General features: G+C 42.7%; 1 protein-coding gene across 4 annotated transcripts in view; it reads left to right on the top strand.

The window, feature by feature from the left end:
* POLR3G (RNA polymerase III subunit G) overlaps nt 1-7,280 on the top strand; it is a 97,363-nt gene that overhangs the window by 55,910 nt on the left and 34,173 nt on the right. Inside the window, exon 1 of one of the 4 annotated variants that reach the window (XM_045796293.2) lies at nt 31-181. The exons of the other annotated variants lie outside the window; for them this stretch is intronic. The gene's annotated coding sequence lies outside the window, so the exon portion shown is untranslated. Of the gene's footprint in view, nt 1-30; nt 182-7,280 lie in introns of those variants that run through there. 4 annotated transcript variants of the gene reach the window in all.

Raw genomic sequence — 7,280 nt, 5'->3', positions numbered from 1 at the left:
AGTGGGTGGGGCTAACTGGTTGGGATCCGAACTGGGCTCTGAGGCCGCGTGGAGGGCGGAGCGCGCTTCTCCAGAGGTGGAAAGGGTGTCCCAGCGCCCGCGCCTTCTATCTGCACCCCTTCCTTGCCGGCCGGCACCTCGGCTGCACAGTTTTACCCAAGCCTCGAGACTTAGTGAGCAGGTAACAGAGGGAGCAATTGAGGGGTTGGGAGGAGATGCAGAGGGTAGAGAGAAGTTAAAGGGGCACATGGAGAAGGTGGGGGAAGTCAGGGGTGGCGATTCACTAAGGGGCGTTGGAAGATAGCCTTTACCTTTCCTTCTAATCCCTTCAAAATCTTTGAAACCCGTTCTTTCCAGATTTTACCTAGTCTCCACTTCCTAGGACTGTTTGCAGTGAGTTAGAAGGGGATTTATGCTCTCTAACTGATGGTAGATTTTCAAATCTGGTGACTATATGATTGGTTCAGGCACGAGTCATTGCCGCAGACTTGCTGCTTAAGGACCGACTATTCAGTATGTTTTCCTAACTCTTGGCGCTTTATCCTGTATCGTGGCGGGACGATTTGTTAACGTTTTTCTGATCTTCTAAAAAATGAAATTTTTTATTCCTTCCCCCACTCTCCATTTTTTGGGTTAGTTTGTCAGCTTTTGGAAGAGAGCAAAGGAAGTTGATAGAAAGGCTCAACTAAGTAAAGGTGGAGGCAGTCGCACCTTGTGAGAATAGGAAACGTGGATGGTGCCTGGGTGTGGCCCAGTCAGGCACATAAATCATCCCTACTATTAATCCCAGGTCCCTGATCCCACCTAGCACCTCCCAGCTACTGAAACATCAAGTTAGGCTTCAAAAATTCCCTAGAGAACTTGACTAACCTCCCTACTTAGCCGGGAAGAATTATAAAGATACCCATGAGATAGCATTATAAAAAATAATTATGAAAATCCTTACGGTGGCAGCTACTAATAAGCCTTCATAGGAGAGATATACTGTCTTCCCCTACACTCCTAAAGCCTTTGGTTAGGATGCAGCTTTTCTCAATATTGTCCTCATCTAATTAGAATCTATCCAGTCACTCTCTTCAGGGCTATACTTACATGCAAGCTCTTGAGCTAGATAATGTGTGAGAATAGAACTGGATAGGAAAAAAAAAGTTGTGATCTGGGTTCTCAAGAATTTGAGGGAAGATAATATCCATGCACAGATATTTCCAGTGTAAAGCAATATGGGATATATACCACAGAGGAAGTAAAAAGTAGGTGCTATAAGGATACAAATGGAAAGGACTGTTGAAGAGTGGTATTTGAACAGGACTTAAAAGACCACTGTTTGTTAGGAAGCTCTCAGCTGGGAAGTACAGAGCTTTCTGTAGTTTGGCTATTTTTCCTCTAGGCAGAGGGGAACCACTGTAGGAGAAATGGAGGGATATCCTTACTAGGCGGTTGGTGTCTGTTCTTTCTTAGTTCTCAACATGGCCTTTCCATTTCCTGTGCTAGACTATAAGTTACATGAGAGCAGAAGCTTTGTTTTGTTCACTACTATATTCCCAGTTTGGAGAAGATGGTCTGACACAGAGGGTGCTTAATAAATACTTGATGAATGGATAATTGAAGAGCTTACTGGAAAGACAGACAAGAACTGACAATTACAGCATGATTTTTAAAAGGGTAATAAAAGCAGTATAGTACTTGGGAAACAGAGAAGGGAGAGCCTACCTCCATGTTGGGTGGAGAAAATGCTCACAGAGAAGTATCATTTGCCCATCATTTTAAATGATGCTGGGGCTTGCACAGGTGGCTGTGGGAGGAGGGATTCTAGGCAGAAGGAAGGCTACATGCAAGAGCTGGTGTTGCAGAGTTGAGTGGCTAGAGTATGGCATGCAGGGAGCAAGAGGCCAAATGTTAGACACAAAGCTTTGTTAGTTAAGGAGAGTGACACATCAAGGTTTATGTTTTAGAAAGCTGACTGGAGAATGGATTGAAAGGGGGAGTCTGGCTATGGGAATTTATTTTTCTGTATTAGAGATCCGAATGAGAGATGGTAAAGGCCTGAATAAAATCAGAGGTGAAGGAAGGTCAACATATAAGAGAGGATACAGCTTAACATTCTATTGATGAGGAGATTGAGGGAGATGGAGAGGAGGTCAGTATGACTATCGGATTCTGATTGGGGCAATTTAGGTGTCATTCATCAGAAAAGTTACTGCGACCTGGCTTTCAGTGCCTTCCCCCAGCTTCCATACCTGCTTACATCTGTTTGTACATTTATTCACCTAGCTAATATGTGCAAGGGACAGTGTGAGATGTGGAAGACAATACATTTAGGCCGCAACATAGCTCATAAAATGTTAGTGCTACATGGAATTTTAGAGATTAGCTCAGCCTCTGCCGCAAGGTTGTCTTTATAGTTTATTAGAATGGGCTTTGCATTTCAACTCTTGGATACTTGAACTATACCCATCAAACTATCTCAGAACAGTTCTGGATAGGAATTTTCAGGAGTCCTTCCAAAATGGAAGATGATGCTTCTGATTTTACACTTTGAATTTCAGTCAATTTTACCATTACTAATTCACTTCTTTATAAAGATTAAAGACATCTGTGGGATTACAAAAGTCTTCAACTAGCCTGGAAGTGTGTTTCGGGTAGCATAATGTAGATGAATAGACAATGGAAAGGTACCTGAGGCTTTAACCCAGTTCTGTCTTTATTAGGAATTAACTGTGTGTCTTTAGGCAGTCAGCTAACCTCTCAGGGCTTTACTTCCTCTTTTACAAAATGTGAAGTTTAATCTGAAGCAGTGGTTCTTATTTGGTCTACACGTTGTAATGTCTGGGAAGGCTTTTAAAAGTCCTAATGCCTAAATCGCATCTCCAGAAATCGTGATTTCATTGTTCTGGGGTGAAGCCTGAGTTTTGTTTTGTTTCGTCTTGTTTTTAAATTCTAATGATTCCAGTGGACGTCCAGGTCTCCGACTTTAAAGTTCTGGAAGTTTAAAAACAACAACAATATACTAGTAGGCTGACTGATTTGGGTAGATTTGCTCATGAAATCATATGACAGAAAGAGAGAAAGAAAGAAGGAGCTTAACATTAATTGTGGAACTGTTGCTGTACAGAGAGCACCGTGCTAGACAGTGAGGGTTATAAAATGTCTACTGTTACTACAGCCGAAGAAATAAACAGAAAACATAAGGGAAACTCCTTCCCTTTGGAAAAGGCCCATTTCCTAAAAAGGGCATTGTTTCTATTTCTTCCGGAATTAAAGAGCAGCAATATGTAACACTTCAATTTTTAAAAATCCATTTATTTTAACAGGATCTCTATAAGAGCAAGGTGGGGTGAAATGACTGTTGTGGATTTTGAGGGACTTATGCTGGGTCTTCATGTGAAAGGGGTTCCAGTCGGGGAGTAGATTGCAGTGGAGAGAATGGTAAACAAGACATGATAATAGGGCCAAGAGAATAGGTGCAGCCATCTTAAAAGGGCCCTGCATACTTGGGTATGGAGTTTGGATTTAATTCTGTAGCCAAGAGGGAAATGAGAAGAGTAGCATAATCAGAACTATGCCTTAGGATGAATAATGTAGAAGAATAAATTAAAATAAGTAGGAAGAACAAGGGATACCACAAAACCTGCTGTCAGTCAGAAGTGAGGTAGAAAGGGGCTACATGGGATTATGGTAGAGGAAATGAAAAAGAAGGGACATTTTGAAGGAAGAATTAGCTGATTGATTTGATGGGAGGGATGGAACAGAGTGAGGAATCAATACTGATGCGCTCCACATCATCAGATGTTGGTGACTGGGAAGATAATATACCATGGATAGAAATAGGGATGTAATACCTGAAAGGGCAAGCTAGTTGGTGGAGGGGAAAGATGATCTCAGTATCTTAAGTTTAAAGTGCTTTCCAAATATTCTTTTGATAGTGAGAACATGGGCTGAAACTCAAGACAAAGGTCATTGCTGGAGATAATAGTATGGGACAGGTCATTACACCCTGAGTGTGGATGTGTTTTCTGAAGACCAAGATCAAAAAGCAGAAGGCCAAAGATTGGACCTTAAGGCCTTAAGGAATTCCATACTTAGGACATTTAAGAAGAAAAGTAGACCAAAGAAAAGAAAAGTCAGTGGGGTAGAAAAACCTAGAGGGTTTGTTGTTGTTGTTGTTTGAGGTTTTTGTTTGTTTTTGTTTGTTTGTTTGTTTTGTTAAGTAGGCTCCACACCTAGCATGGAGCCCATCATGGCTTCAACTCAGGACCCTGAGGTCAAGAACTGGGCTGAGATCAAGAGTCAGACGCTTAACCAACTGAGCCACCCAGGCGCCCCAAAACCCGGAGTTTTAATAAAGCCTAGGAAAGAGAGAGTTCCAAAAGGGAGGAGATAACAGTGAGCCGTGTGCTTTGGAAGGCCAAGAGTCTGACAAAAGGCCAGTGGGGACCACTGGGGCCTTTGCATTTCAGCATCTTTCCGAGTGTAGTTCCCATCACGAGTGAGGTAAAAGTGAACCCCTTACCACAGCTCACGCAGGGTTCCACAAAACCTGGCCTTGATCTGCCTCTCCTTGCTCCTCACTCCTCACCAACGACATGGCTTTCTTGTTCCTCGGACTCTCCCAGCATGTGACTTCTTCCTCTGCACTTGCTCTCCTTTTCTCTGTAGCCACCTCTGCCTCGTCCCTCCCTCCTGTGGCTCACAGGCCTTCTCCAGCATGCTGCTCAGATTTATCCTCCCCAGAAAGCCCTTCCTTGTGTGAAAAGCCACTACCATACCCCTTCATTATTCTCTGTCCCCTTACCATGATTTCTTTTCCTTCAGAGCTCTATTGATGATTTTCTAGGGCTGCTGTCACATTTTATCACAAACTGGGTGGCTTACAACAACAGAAATTTATTCTCTCACAGTTCTGGAGGCCCGAAGTCTGAAATCAAGGTGAAATCAAGGTGTGGGCAGGGTTCGTTCTTTCCGGAGGCTCTGAGGAAAAATTTGTTCTCTGCCTCTCCTAGCTTGTAGTGCATCCTGGCACTGTCTGGCGTTCCCGGCTTGCAACTGCAGCACTCCAATCTCTGCCTTCGTCTTCACACGGTGTTTCCCCTCTGTGCGTGTCTCTCTGCCCAAATTTCCCTTTTAGAAGGACACCTGTCATTGGAAGAGGGCCCACCCTGATCCACGATGACCTCATCTTAATGTGATTACATCTGCAAAGACTTTATTTCCAAATAAGGAAGGTCACATTCACAGGGGGTTAGGAGGTCCAGCATATTTGGGGGGGACACTATTCAACCCACAACAAGAATACATACTATTATGTTACACACTTATTTGTTTACATAATTGTATTCTTTCAGCTGCTGAAATATAAGCCCTTAGGACAGGGATGCAGTTGTTTTTTTTTTTTTTTTTTTAAAGATTTTATTTATTTATTTATGTGACAGAGAGACAGCCAGCGAGAGAGGGAACACAGCAGGGGGAGTGGGAGAGGAAGAAGCAGGCTCATAGCGGAGGAGCCTGATGCGGGGCTCGATCCCAGAACGCTGGGTTCACGCCCTGAGCCGAAGGCAGACGCTTTAACGACTGCCTACCCAGGCGCCCCGGGATGCAGTTTTATTCAAGGCTTTCTGGGTCCTGCCACAGTGCCTGGAATGCTCAGTATTGGTTGGTGAATGACTCAGTGAAATTGGTCTATATGAAGTAGAGGAAGATTTAGATAATGAGGAAATGGGGAAAGTTGTTTAAAAAAAATCCCTTCAGGGGCGCCTGGGTGGCGTAGTCGTTAAAGGTCTGCCTTCCGCTCAGGGCGTGATCCCGGTGTTCTGGGATCGAGCACCACATCAGGCTCCTCGGCTGGTAGCCTGCTTCTTCCTCTCCCACTCCCCCTGCTTGTGTTCCCTTTCTCACTGGCTGTCTTTCTCTGTCAAATAAATAAATAAAAATATTTAAAAATAAATAAATTAATTAAAATTTAAATTTAAAAAAGCCCTTCATTCAAGAAGTTTGGGAGGGTGAAAAAAGAACAAGGCAGTGGTTGACTCAAAGGATTCCAAAGATTGAGGCTCTGGCCTCACTTGTGAGCCATTTTCCCTATGAGATAGTTACTGGAGTCTAAGAAATACTTCTTAGCTCTGCAAGAGAAGAAAATGAATTTGTCAGCTTCTCTAGGTACAAGAAAACTGACTCATAATAGCTGAACTAAAAAGAAATACATCTGTAGGCCAGAAGGCCATGTAATCATTAAGGGTGACTCAAGAGCTAGGATTGATTTTTCTGCCAAGGGCAGTGTATTCACTAATGATATCAATTTATACACCCAAAGGTACTTGATAAATATGGATGTTTAGAGGCAGCAGAATTTGGTATTTCTTAAGGGATAGTCCATCAAGCAAAGGTAGGTGATATACCCTCTTTTTAGGGTGAGTTTTCCCAACAGTTTCTTAGAGCTCACTTCCAGAGATTCTGGTGTAGGTTTGAATACTTGAGGATCACTTGAGGTTCGGTATATTTAACAAGTTCTCCAGGTAATTTTCATGATCAGGCATTTTGGGAAATGTTACCTGGAATTGTTCTTAATCTTTGCTTAGTATCAAATCCCAGATTAGAATTAAGCCCAGTGATCTCAACCATGCCTACCAGGCTCCCACAATTCATTTCTTAGAGTGAAGGTGTGTCTCTCTGCTCAGCAGTTTTCATACTTGGGAAACCTGCTTTGTGTGGGCTCAGCATATGCTTGAGTGACTCAGCAAATGAAACACAGCCATTTGGATATTCTCCCTCTCTTTTAGTGTGGACAGATGGAATGAGCTTGACTATCAAAATAAGTACCTTTCCTATATAACTTGTGCTTCATTGTTACTAAATAGTGAATGAGGTGAATTGATTACTGATAGAATTCCAATTAGTAGATACAGAAAGAATGGAATTACAATCCATAATGGAATAATGAATCTAGACTATGATCATCAATGGCTGCTAAAACCATTAGGTGCAAATTGATGGGGAAGTTTATACTAGATGAAACAGACTGATAGCACTCGAACCCACTGACCAGAGAACATCACTGAGGGAGAAAGGGAGGGAGAAACTTCATGTGCATCCTGATGTAATGCAGTAGGAAGAGCAGAGCATCTCTTTTAAGTGCTCTTGCAAAAGATTTAACTCAAATTTAAGTAAGCCTCTAGTCCAGCTATTTAGAAAATACAGGGACTAGAGGAGGGTATTAAACCACATCTCCTGGATTCAGTTCCTCAGATTCAGAAATGGGAGAATGTACAGCCTTGCTACTTTCAAAG

The sequence above is a fragment of the Ursus americanus genome, chromosome 5 (genome assembly GCF_024610735.1).
Source record: "Ursus americanus isolate L20-20 chromosome 5, mUrsAme1.1.p, whole genome shotgun sequence".
Lineage (NCBI taxonomy): Eukaryota > Metazoa > Chordata > Mammalia > Carnivora > Ursidae > Ursus > Ursus americanus.
The sequence above is the reverse complement of the archived record's forward strand: the minus strand, read 5'-3'. Positions and strand labels throughout refer to the sequence as shown.